This window comes from Puntigrus tetrazona, chromosome 22 (assembly GCF_018831695.1).
Source record: "Puntigrus tetrazona isolate hp1 chromosome 22, ASM1883169v1, whole genome shotgun sequence".
Taxonomy (NCBI): Eukaryota; Metazoa; Chordata; class Actinopteri; order Cypriniformes; family Cyprinidae; genus Puntigrus; species Puntigrus tetrazona.
The window spans coordinates 3567869-3580385 of NC_056720.1; the positions used below are offsets into that span (position 1 = coordinate 3567869).

Below are 12517 nucleotides of genomic sequence, written 5' to 3' on the forward strand. Positions count from 1 at the left end.
GAGCTTGGGAGGGGGCTCAGAGACAGAGTCCAGGGAGGAAGAGACGGAGGGAGGAGCCAGGGAGAAGACAGGAGGAGTCCGGAGCGGGAGGTGATTCAGAGCCCAGCCATGATGGTCAGTGGTGGAGTCGATGGAGGGAGGAGCCATGGAGAGGTAACGGGGTTATCAACCCCATGGGGCCAGGTGGTCGCAGGAGACTGAGGCGGAGGTGGAAGAGCCAGGGTGACACAGAGGCGCTGGAGGTCCTAGGCGAGTCCGGGGGAGGGAGGAGCCTGACAGAGCCGGAGGGATAGAGGGACGAGGCGAAGCTGGAGGAGTGGAATACTGAGGCAACAGATGGTCGACGACCGACCAAGGCGGAGCCGGAGAGACAATGGGGCCTGGTGGAGCTGGTGGACTGACGGAGCACGGTGGAGAGGAGGGAGCTAGAGCCTAAGGGGAAGCCGACGGGTCTACAAGCCGAGGTGGAGTCCGGAGGCAGGACGATAAAGCGAGGATCCTTCACCCACGACGGCGATGGAGACTGGCAGACCCGTGGAGGGCAGAGGATGAGTGCAGGGGCTGCTGGGATCCATCGACCGACGTGTGGCAAGGGTGGAGGGTGGGATATCTTGAGGTGGCGATGAGGCGCGGGCACTGGAGGCGCGCACGAGGCGCAGGCACTGGAGGCGGCGCACGCAGGCGCAGGCATTGGAGGCGCGCACGAGGCGCAGGCACTGGAGGCGGTGCACGGCCATCTTCGGAAGCGCCCGGCAGGTGGCCATCTGGGAAGCGGCCCGGCAGGCGGCCATCTTGGGAAGCGGCGCTGGGCAGGCGGCGGCCATCTTGGGAAGCGGCGCTGGGCAGGCGGCGCTATCTTGGGAAGCGGCGCCGGCAGGCGGCGGCCATCTTGGGAAGTGGCGCTGGGCAGGCGGCGGCCATCTTGGGAAGCGGCGCTGGGCGGCGCGTTATCTTGGGAAGCGGCGCTGGCAGGCGGTAGCCATGGAAGCGCGCGCTGGGTAGGCGGCGGCCATGGAAGTGGCGCTGGGTAGGCGGTGATGTGGAAAGTTATTGTTGATCTTGAGGCTAAGTCACTTCTCAAGCAAAGAGACTCGTGCACAGCAGGATTTTAGGTGTCAGAAAAAACTTTATTGACAAGTCTGAGATAGCCGCAGTCCGCCTCTGCCCTCTTGGTCTCTGTCTCCCCTTTAAACCCCTGCTAGCTGCCCCACCCCACATACCATCAGTTTTAGGTAAGAACATCTGTGCTCAATCTTAGGGTTTTTGTTTCTGTCCCTGCCAATTCTATAAGGTCTGTGTGTATGTTTAACATGTGGCTCTCTCTTATTTATGGTTTCTTTCTATGAGAACTTGGTGACTTCTGACCTTACTTAATTTACTAGTTGATGTATGTTTGCAGACCCCACGCAATCTTCTAGCAGCAGACACCATTATGTTTAAGAATGGCACAAAAGTAACATGTAAATGTATAGAAATTATAAAATAAAGCTGAAGGAAAACTTTTGTCAGCGGCGGCCATCTTGTGCAGCGGCTCGGGAAGGCGGTCATCTTGTGCAGCGCGCTGGGCAGGCGCCATCTTGGGAAGCAGCTCGGGAAGGCGCCATCTTAGGCAGCGGCTCGGGAAGGCGGCCATCTTGGGCAGCAGCTCGGGAAGGCGGCCATCTTGGGCAGCAGCTCAGGAAGGCGGCCATCTTGGGCAGCGGCTCGGGAAGGCGCCATCTTGGGCAGCGCTCGGGAAGGCGGTCATCTTGGGCAGCGGCTCGGGAAGGCGGTCATCTTGGGAAGCGGCGCTGGGAAGGCGGGCGCCATCTGCAGCGCGCTCTGGGAAGGCAGTCATCTTGGGAGCGGCTCGGGAAGGCGGCCATCTTGTCCTTTTCCTCCTCAATACCCAACGTAAAGCTGACTCCCACAGTCACTAAACTCAACTCTATAAACTGGAGCAAGTGACTCACGTGGACCCTCTCGAACCAGTTGTGATTTGTTTATATGTATATGTATATATATATATATATATATATATATGTATATGTATATATATATATATATATATATATATATATATATATATATATATATATATATATATATGTATATATATATATATATATGTGTATATGTATGTGTATATATATATATATATATATATGTGTATATATATATATATATATATATGTGTATATATATATATATATATATATATGTGTATATATATATATATATATATATATATATATATATATATATATATATATATATATATATATATGTGTGTGTGAAATGTATATATGTATATATATATTTATATACATATATGTGTGTATATATATATGTATGTATATATATATACACAACAATACAAAACGTGCATATAATAATCAGAGTGCACTATTAAACAAAGATAAGAGCAGTAATGAAAGTACAAAAAGTGGAAAATAGTGGCTAGTCTGCTTCTTTAGAAAAGAAAAGCTCACTTTAGTTGGTCTATTGTGTAAAACACGCCCTGGCACAGTCTGACACAAACAAACTGAACATTCAGCCATTGTAGAGAGGCTACAGGATTGCGCTTTGCTCTAGCTCCAACACACACACACACACACACACACACACAGATACACATGGACGTGTCTTTTTGAGTAATGTTAGCTAAATCATGAAGATAAATCAGCATTAAATTTCCATCAGTGTAAATCAGTATTTTTGTTGTTTTTGTCTGTCGTCTCAGAAAAAGGGTGGATCTGAGAACTGTAAGACCTTTTATGAATCACTACATCACTATGAAGAGAGCGTTTATACTCTTTCTGTTCCCGTATTTGTGGTCGGTAAGTGTTACCATGACTTCAGTCGTAATAATTTTGTTTCTAAAAGTCGGTGAGACATTGTCTGTGAATGTTAAACTGATTTTAACATGGTAGGTTCTTTTTCCTAACATTTAATTTTTGTTGTTGTTGTTATTATTTAGTCGTAATAAATAATAACAGTCTGTAAATATGCAATAATATTTATATAATACATGTCAGTTTATTGGTATCTTTATTTTTAGTGTATGTATAATTTTAATTAAGATTATGTTAAAATAGCTAAATGTCTATTATTTTCCAATTAGGTCTCTCAGAATTTAAAAGAGTAAAACGCACAAATTGAGAATTTTTTTAAAGTTTCATCTCTGACTTTATAGTTTCTGTTCGTTTCTTCAGGTGTGTTCGTGAGTCTGTGTCAGTGAAGGAAAGGAGATTCTGTCACTTTACACACACCGATGTTACTGAAATAAAGACAGATGAAGAAATCGAATGGAGGTTTAACAGCAGTCGCATAGCTAGAATGATTAGGAACGATGCTGTTTATGACAATGACGTTGAAATTCAGAGACAGACTGAAGATGGACATTCAGACCGGAGATCTCAAGATCACAGACTTCAGAATCACAGACTCAGGACTTTATAAGCTTGAGATCAACAGCCCCAGAGTGTCCTCGGAGATGAAATTCAGTGTCAGCTGTGAGTGTTTTTAATTCACTAATTATAATTTACATATTATTAACACATAAGTGTTCTGACGAGTGTGTTAAAACTTAAACCCAGCTGCCCAGACAAACAGACAACATGAGACCAAAGTGTCTGACAACTTGTGCAGTTAACTGTCAACACAAAATTTTAATAAAAAGGAAAATAAGATTTCATGCATAATGCCAGGCTTTTAACTACAAGCTAAATATTAAAGGAGATAGTCACTTAATGAATAAACAACAGAATTGAAGAATAGAAAAGTTGAATGCTTTGCAATAAGTTCCCGGTGATATTGCATAGATGTATATGTTATATTTTTTATATGTTGAATTGATTTCTCTTAAAGGAGTGTTTGTGAGCTTTAACGCTCAAGCGCATACATTATATTGTCCGTTATCAAGAAACCCACAACACTCCTGACATTACAGTATCCTCCATTCAGTGCTTTTGACCTTGTTGATACAGCCCACAAAGACACCGCTTTAGGCTGCATCTGAGTTCCTGTTGCTGGTGCGAATGCGACTAGGAAAACGAACAGACACTCTAGCGCAAAAGCTCTTTAATAATGTTAAATTATTAACTCTGGATGAGATTGAAAAACCATTGAATAAATTAAAGCGATTGACTGCTTGTTCTTCAGGTGTGACTTACTCTGGAGTGAATTCAGTGTCAGTGCTGGAGGGAGATTCAGTCATTCTACACACTGATGTTTCTCGAGATCCAGAGCGACGATGTGATACAGTGGAGGTTTGAACATCAAACCCTCCTGTAGCTGAAATCAACAGAAAGGCTATAATCACATCTGATGGTCCTGATGGGAGATTCAAAGACATACTACAGGTGGACCATTGGACTGGATCTCTGACCATCAGGAATATCGGAACCAAACACTCTGGATATTATGAAGTTGGTATCAGGAGTGGAAGTAGCAGATACACCACACATACGTCATTTAATGTGACTGTCAGCGGTGTTCTCGCTGATCTAATTAATGCAAATCTATTAACGGATTTGAATAATAGAAACGTATTAGTGTGTTATGTGTTAGCTAGGTTAAAGAGATGTTTCTTTAATATAGATTTATACTGACCGAGTGTGTCTGCCTCCTGAACAGTGTTAGGGAGACTGTTCCAGAGTTTGGGTGCTAAATAGGATCTGACGTTGTTTTTTTTGATATTCTAGGTTTTACCAGAGTTTTGAGAACGCAGCGGACTCGCAAGTCCTATTTAGCCCATCTGAAAGAAAATAAATATATTGTAGTGCAAAAGTAAATGAATTATAATTTAAATGAAAATCTCTAAAGTTAGGTAAGCAAATGAGTCATATGAATCTAAACAAGCATGCTACATTTTCTAGATATAGGGTAAAGGTTATAACAGTTAGGATTATATTTCTTTTTTCTGTAACTTGCGCTGCTTTCCTTGACTTTCCTTGTTTCTCCTTTACTCTAAAAGACCCTAAAATTGCAATAATATCCTCTAGATGATGACTCATTGAATCATACAACTCACTGATTTTCCGTTATTTATTAAAAGATGACTTGCGCTAAGCATTTTGTTACCTATCATGATGATTTTCTGTGTGATTTGCATCGTGACCAGGACCAAGTTCATCAATTTAAACCCACCCACTCAAAGTCCAAACCAAATTTTAATTAACAGTATTTATTTTTCAATAGTAATAAGAATTATAACTCTTCTTTGCTTTAAAATATTGTGATGATTATCTGTCATGATTTATCATAACTCCTGAATCAGTGGAACAGGCAGAAGAGACTGAGGTCATGGGCTCGTTTCTGATGAAATAAGGATGACTATTTTGTATCATGTTCTCAATAATTACTTTTACTTTTTTTGTGGTCAAGGTGAGTTGATAGTTGTCTCCGAATTTTGACAGAACAATCATATCCTTAGATCATTTTGGCATTTGGTAGGATGAACAGTTTTTTAAATAACGTGTACAGTACTGTAATAAAGTATGCTTACCATAATTCTTTACAGTAGTTTACTTGCATTTTACATTATACTGTGAATCTGCTTTTATAGATACATACCGTAACACACACACACACACACAATAGAAACCTATGCAGACTGACCGTCTCTCCTTATCATTACAGATTTTCACTCTGTAATGTAGCACTTATGTTTATGAGTGTCATAGATCATCCATTCACACTGATGTCTGTTTCAGGTTCAGGTCTGTCTCCAGCTGCTGTAGCAGGGATTGTTGGTAGTATTGTTGTTATTCTGCTGGCTGCAGCTGTAGTTATAGCTCTTGTTGTGATTCACCATCGCCGCAGGATTGCTAAACTAAAAAGACAAAGGAGTAAGTGTCACACATAGTTCATAATATGGGAAAAAATTACTTTAGGCCTGATTACCATTGCGCGCTTTTAAGTGCCTGTGAAAATGAAAGATTTACAGTAAATTAAAATCTGTTTGCTTTCAGAAAATGTCCGCCCGCATGTCAAACTTAAGAAATGCTGTAAGATGTGTATGATTTGGATTCATTCATGTTGTTCATTCACACATCACGATAATATTAACATCATTAAAAACACATAAAGACAGAGCTGACCTTGTCTCCATCTCTTTTGATGTAATGACTGACTTTTTTCTATTTTTCACTCTGTACAGAACAGTTGTTCATGTATTGGTAAAATGTAAGAGTGAATTTAGCAATTAACCAAAAGCTTCATTCTTTAAAAAGCAAGAGCTCCATGTTTCTGTGGTTGTATTAATTCATTTATTAAACATTATTATCACAATGTTGTAATGATGAGTTCAAACTGCTTGTTTCTCTTTTTATCCCTAGGTTTTTTTTAAAACCTTCAGAAGGGAGGCAATGACCAGCCGTCGATCGGTGCTCTGGTGATTAAATTGTTCATGAAGAATGTTGCAACCTGAGTAATACTGATAATACTTTAGTTTTGACATGTTTCGATTTGTGATGCGATTTGTTAAACTTACAAAATTTAGCAGGACAAAACATTTTATTCGACACCCCTGCACTGTTACGCTGCATGTATTGGTGTTTATGCTTCAATATGTTGTAGATGACTTTTGTAAAAATAGTTAAAAATAAACTTTTATTTGACAATATTATAAAAACAATCTTGAATTCAGAGTTTTTTCTGAAGGCTGCCGAGTTACCATGATCCGTACTGAACGGATCGAATATTTTAATGTGATCAAATATAAATATCAGTCTTTAGACTCTTTACATGTGCATTAATGAACGGTTCAAATATTTGTGATCAAAAAATACTATTATAAATGAAGCCCACGAGCAATATTTATGTGAACATACATTTTATTTAAAATACTAATACACTATTAAACCATTTACATACATATATATAAACACATACACAGACGTGGACAAAACTGTTGGTACTCTTTGGTCAATGAAAGAAAAACACACAATGATCACAGAAATAACTTTAATCTGACAAAAGTAATAATAAATAAAAAATCGATGAATGTTAACCAATGAAAGTCAGATTTAGCAGCTTTAACAGAATTCTTAAAAAAATAAACTCATGGAACAGGCCTGGACAAAAATAATGGTACCCTAAAAAAAAAAAGACTGAAAACAATGTGACCAAAGAGACATGTTCATTCAAGGTGTGTCCACTAATTAGCATCACAGGTGTCTGCAATCTGGTAATCAGTCAGTGGGCCTATATATAGGGCTCCAGGTAGTCACTGTCTTGTTTGGTGACATGGTGTGTACCACACTCAACGTGGACCTGAGGGCGAAGAAGGAAAGAGCTCTCTCAGGAGATTAGAAAGATAACAGACGATCATGTTAAAGATAAAGACTGTTAGATCATCTCCAAGCTAAAATTATTCTATTGAACTGATGTTTTCTATTGAACATACAAACATTACATATTAAGTTTAAGCCTAGTGAAGCTGATAGCACTTCTGTCTGATTTGAGGTTAAGGCTGTAAGGTGTACAGCAGCGGCTAATGGGCACGTGTGTGTGTATATATATACATATACATTTTCCTACCCGACAATATTAACGTTAAACATATGAAAATATTTAAAAGTATTCATAGATTGTTTTCTAAATTCGATAGAAGAAGACAGCCCTAAAAGAACCGTAATGGTTCACTGTTATGCATTTATTTAATTTACAGTTCTTGGCATATTCACCTGTAAAACAGCCCAGCCGTAGGCAGACGCTACAGGCTCTACTTACAGGACAGCAGCAAATACAGCATTTACACAATATACAGAAAAATCATTTAGAAAGATTGCATTTACATTTTCTTTTTAAAGCAACTGACATCAAGGCACATTTTTATCTGTTTCTATTTAAAACCTTCAGGAAAAATCTGAACACTTTCACATAGATTTCATAAACCAAGATATTTAACTATGGAGTCAGGTTAGTCATAAAAAAATCACATTTACAAAATCCAGTCAGAAAAATTCAGAACATAATTCATAAATACAAGTTGAGGCACGATAAAAGCAAATTCTCATACAAATACATCCAATAAAAGAATTGATTTAGTTAATAGACACGTTGGAGAGATTCTCACAAGACACGCCACCGTCATCTTTCTTCTGTAATAAAGCAACAAATCACCACTTTTAACGGTTTACTGAATTTTATAATGAATTATAAAGGTATGAAAATTCAGCTTTGATCACTGGATTTTACAATATATCACAATATTGATGTTTTTGTCGTGTGTATTATATATACATATACATATATATATATATATATATATATATATATATATATATATATATATATATATATATACACACACACACACACACACACAGTGTGTATGTATACAGTGTATAAAAATAGTTTACAGAAACTATATTTACAGTATTGTTCTAAATGTATCCAAATCTGACATTTATAGTTTATTAGTTATGTTTCTTTCTCTTACCTGATCTTCCAACAGACACCCAGGCTTGTTTTTCTCCCGTGGCAGCTTTAAAAAAAAAAAAAAAAAGAATCACACACAATTAAACGGGTTTTGCAAACCTTTTTCCTCTTATTATATTATATGCAGGTATTACTTGCCTTTTCTGTAGATTTTATATTTTACAAAGCCAATCCCACCAAGAACCAGCAGAGCGACAAATATTCCAATACCTATAACTAAAGATACAGAGTTATTAGTCTTAAGTAGACAACTATTTTTTATTAGTTATATGTATATATTCTCCCAGATATTTCCACCCTGTCACAGATATATACACTCACGCTTCTGAATAATTGTTCAGGTTGATATTCTGGTGATATTTTTCCGAGAACATTTTTTTACCAATCCCAAACTCCTTATATTCAGGTGTTCCGATTTATTATGCGCGTTTTCTTTTTCCAGATAAAATGAGCCATGAAAGAGACTGAACTCAAACTAAAAGTTAAAAAGTGATTAAATGCTCATGACAAGGATTAAATGATAGAATTAGCAAAGTTAAGGAATTAACATTTTGGCAGCGAAAATGCTCATTGGGTCACCAGAGTCAGAAGAAAACAGGTGGAGAAGAAATACACAAATACCCAAAACTGCAGAAATAATGTAATTAATAAAGGTGAGAAACCACCAGGAACCATTTAGCCTCTCTTTTCCAGAACTGCAAACTTCTTGGAGTCTCCACAAGGGCTGTGTTTCAGGTTCTCAAAGACATTGCTTGGATACAAAATCTTAAAAAGAATAGCATGGTGAAATCTTTATGAAATCCGACAGGGTGGAAATATCTTATGGGTTATTCTTCAAATAATGGCCCATAAGTATGTAAAATAAGCTCAGTTAATGTCTCTTCTTGAGTGTTTACTATTAATGACACGACATGAGGTGAATTTTTAATGCAAAAGATATTATGAAGCTTAGAGAAAGTGAGGCCTAATGAAAGAGAGGACAGAAAGACAGATGCCACTGCAAACGTGGAGTCAGGCATAATAACCTTTAAACCTGTTGTCCAGGAAAACAGATCGCAGGTAAGGAAGTGCAGCAAAGAAGAAAAAGAAGAAAATAACAACATCACAACCCAATCGAACATTACCAGTAATACTGACACTTAGAAGTGCAAAACAACTGTGAGATTATGAATGTAAAATGAGGGCTTTTCTGACTGACCAACAGAGCAACGTGGGGAAGATGACACCCATAAGAATTGTAGACTTACTCGTTCCAGTTGAAGAGGATTCCTCTTTGGTTTCGTCTGTACCACATATATGAGTGAGAGAGAGAGAGAGAGACATAGAGACATAGAGAGAGACAGAGAGAGAGAGAGCAAAATAATTGCAGAAGACATTTCAAATAAAAGGGAAAAAAGTCACAGTTTAAACAGTCCATATAGAAAAGTAATTGTTATCAACTGTAAATTTTATAAACGAAAAAGTAAACAGATATTTAATGGTAAATCACTCACCTACGACATGAACTTCAATTGATTTTATGGTGTCACCAAGGTTGTTTTTTTATCACTTTTGTGCTGTCACACGTTGCATGGTTTCTGTTCAAGCTTTGGGTTCTGCCTGAACTCATGCTTCTAACAATCTCTGCTTCATAACGTCCAGAGTCTTCAAGTCTGAGGTCCGTGATGGTCAGATATGCGGTCTCGTAGTCCACCTCCAGTCTGTCTTTGAATCTCCCGCCTTCTCCGTCATATTTACAGCTTGAGCTTGGATCCTTGTTGACTACAGCCAATCGAGCGCCTTCGTAATACCACAGCATCGTTTCATCTGGCTTTTTCTTAACACCGGTCTTCAGAACGACTGAATCGCCCTCCTTCACTGTCACATCGTCACCAAACGCACCTAGAGATAGAAATACACGCCTACTGTATGTTTACAAGGACACAAAATTAGGAGAATAAAGGTCTCGGAGGACAAAAGTGGTAGGCAAAAATGACAACACGAGGTTAGTTATTCATTTATTATAATGTGGCACCCCTGATCCAGCAGCATTTATTGCATTGCTGTATCTCGTACTCAGTGACTTCTAAAATCCTACCAAAACAGATACTGCTCACAAATAAAGAGAATCTTAACATATAATGTATAATGTCAAATCTAATTATGACATTATACCGACATATAATGTCGTGTCCGTAAAACCGAAAAAAACATCCTGACAACTTCCTCAGCCTCGCATTCGAAAACAATTTTGCAACTGCTGTGAAAACGTATATTATGATTTGTCTTTTTATTATTTAAAAATCACCAAGCATGCCAAAGACAAGCGGAATCACCGTCGATACGTACAATTATAAGCCACGATCAAACAGCTCACGATGCCCAACAATCCATTCACCCTCATTTTCTGTTTCTCCCGAGCTGGCAAAGCCGGGTGTGGAACGCGAGAAGCGAGCTGGGTCCTGGGATCTAAGGTAGGTGTTTTAAATGCCTGATCAAAAATCGTTATTCCAGAAGTGAAACGTGAGATTGAAGTCTCGCAAAGTGGGCATTTCTCAATTTCTGGGCGATTTCAAACTGTCTTTATAATTTAGAAGCATGAGCTGCAGCATGATGCATTTTGTTGATTGTCATCATTGTAGGATTCATATGCTGCTTCTTGTTGTCTGTGTATGTCTTGATAATACTGGAGTTCAAATATTTATATGCATTACATAGATTTAATTCACTCTAACTCTTACGACTGTGGTTATACAAAACCTAAACATACACTAATGCATTTTGTGTCTATGCATACCTGCATATAAATATAAGATTACTTTGACACTACAGCTCTGATTTCTCTGCTTCTCAACAGTACATGCAGTGTTACAGAGAGAGATGTTACACAAGAAAGCAAGAGTCAAGAGCACAACTAAAACAAACACAGATCATTTAAACCAATGTAACATCAGCATCTGATCCTCTGTAATTCTCAATAACATCAGTTGTTCATCACTAATGCACAATTTTCATTTAATTAGTCACTTAATCATCTCATTTAACACTTTAAAAGTCCTTGACTCCAGTACTCGGAAGTACTCAAATTCCAAACACTGCTTATAACACCTGAAAGTATACGACTGGGAGTCAAATCATGTTCCTACTGTCAATGCATCGACTAAATCAACTATTGAGGACACCCCTATGGGCACCGCAATCTGAATTTTTCCAAATCACTCAAAGTGGATGGATAAATCTTAGAAACTACTAGGTATAGGTTTGTTAACTTATAGAACACACTGCACACACCAACTGCAGCGAAAAATCAATGACGTCAATACACAAAACTAAAAGGAACTATGGGCTAACCACAGGTGGTGAGCTGTAGTTTCAACCGTGTAGGTGTGCGATGCAGTACATGAACATTTGTTTAAACTATGGTTTCAAGAAACACTGAATATTTTAACTATGCTGTTAATGATGGAAGGTTCCTCTCCGTGGCCTGACAGCCATGACAGTATCTATTTACAGTAATTTACTGTAAATATACAGATAATTTACAGTACATTCTTGATGTTGATGTTGCATGAGGGGCTGTCATTTTATGTTGTTTTACTCTGAATAAAATGTTTTTGGGTTGTGTAAGTCAGCAGAAATTTCTCGTCGTGTGAGATTAAAGCACAATCGCAGTGCAACAAAAGAAAATGCATATGAGCAAAGCGCACAAGGCTCACGGACGCTTTCCAGTGTTTCGTTCCTCAGAGAAAACTTCATTGAAATTATGCCACACTCAGCTCAGTCAAAGTGAAACTTTGTTGCAGTTTTCTTCTCTTCTACTGATGTGTTATGTTTGAACACTTTTCTTGAAGTATCACCAGAGAAGTTTAAAACATCAAACAAAGAGTCGCATTACAAATGTCAAACTTAATTGAAACTGAAATGGTTCTAAATATTATGTGTAATATTGCCTGCCGTTATGGACGATGTCCTGAAAGGGAAAACACGCAAGAATAGCTTGTACTTGTGGCTGGTGGTCATATCCTGTGGGGAGGATTTACACGAAACATGTTTAACACAGTTCTTCTAGTTCACAAGTTGTCTGTCACAGAAGTGTTCGCGCATACTTTAG

The 12517-nt window shown here is 38.5% G+C and overlaps 3 long non-coding RNA genes across 3 annotated transcripts; 2 read left to right on the forward strand and 1 right to left on the reverse strand.

Annotated features, from left to right (window-relative positions):
- The first annotated feature begins 2430 nt into the window (after nucleotides 1-2430).
- LOC122327598 lies at nucleotides 2431-4274 on the forward strand. Its single transcript, XR_006247678.1, has 3 exons — nucleotides 2431-2819; nucleotides 3195-3494; nucleotides 4144-4274. It is a non-coding gene; the product is annotated as an uncharacterized LOC122327598 (long non-coding RNA).
- Nucleotides 4270-6607, forward strand: LOC122327589. The gene is made up of 4 exons (XR_006247668.1): nucleotides 4270-4473; nucleotides 5697-5831; nucleotides 5955-5990; nucleotides 6321-6607. It is a non-coding gene; the product is annotated as an uncharacterized LOC122327589 (long non-coding RNA).
- Nucleotides 6608-8565: 1958 nt separating this feature from the next.
- LOC122327595 lies at nucleotides 8566-10861 on the reverse strand. Its single transcript, XR_006247675.1, has 4 exons — nucleotides 10756-10861; nucleotides 9921-10308; nucleotides 9675-9710; nucleotides 8566-8643 (listed from the first exon to the last, which is right to left on the reverse strand). It is a non-coding gene; the product is annotated as an uncharacterized LOC122327595 (long non-coding RNA).
- Between the last annotated feature and the right edge of the window lie 1656 nt (nucleotides 10862-12517).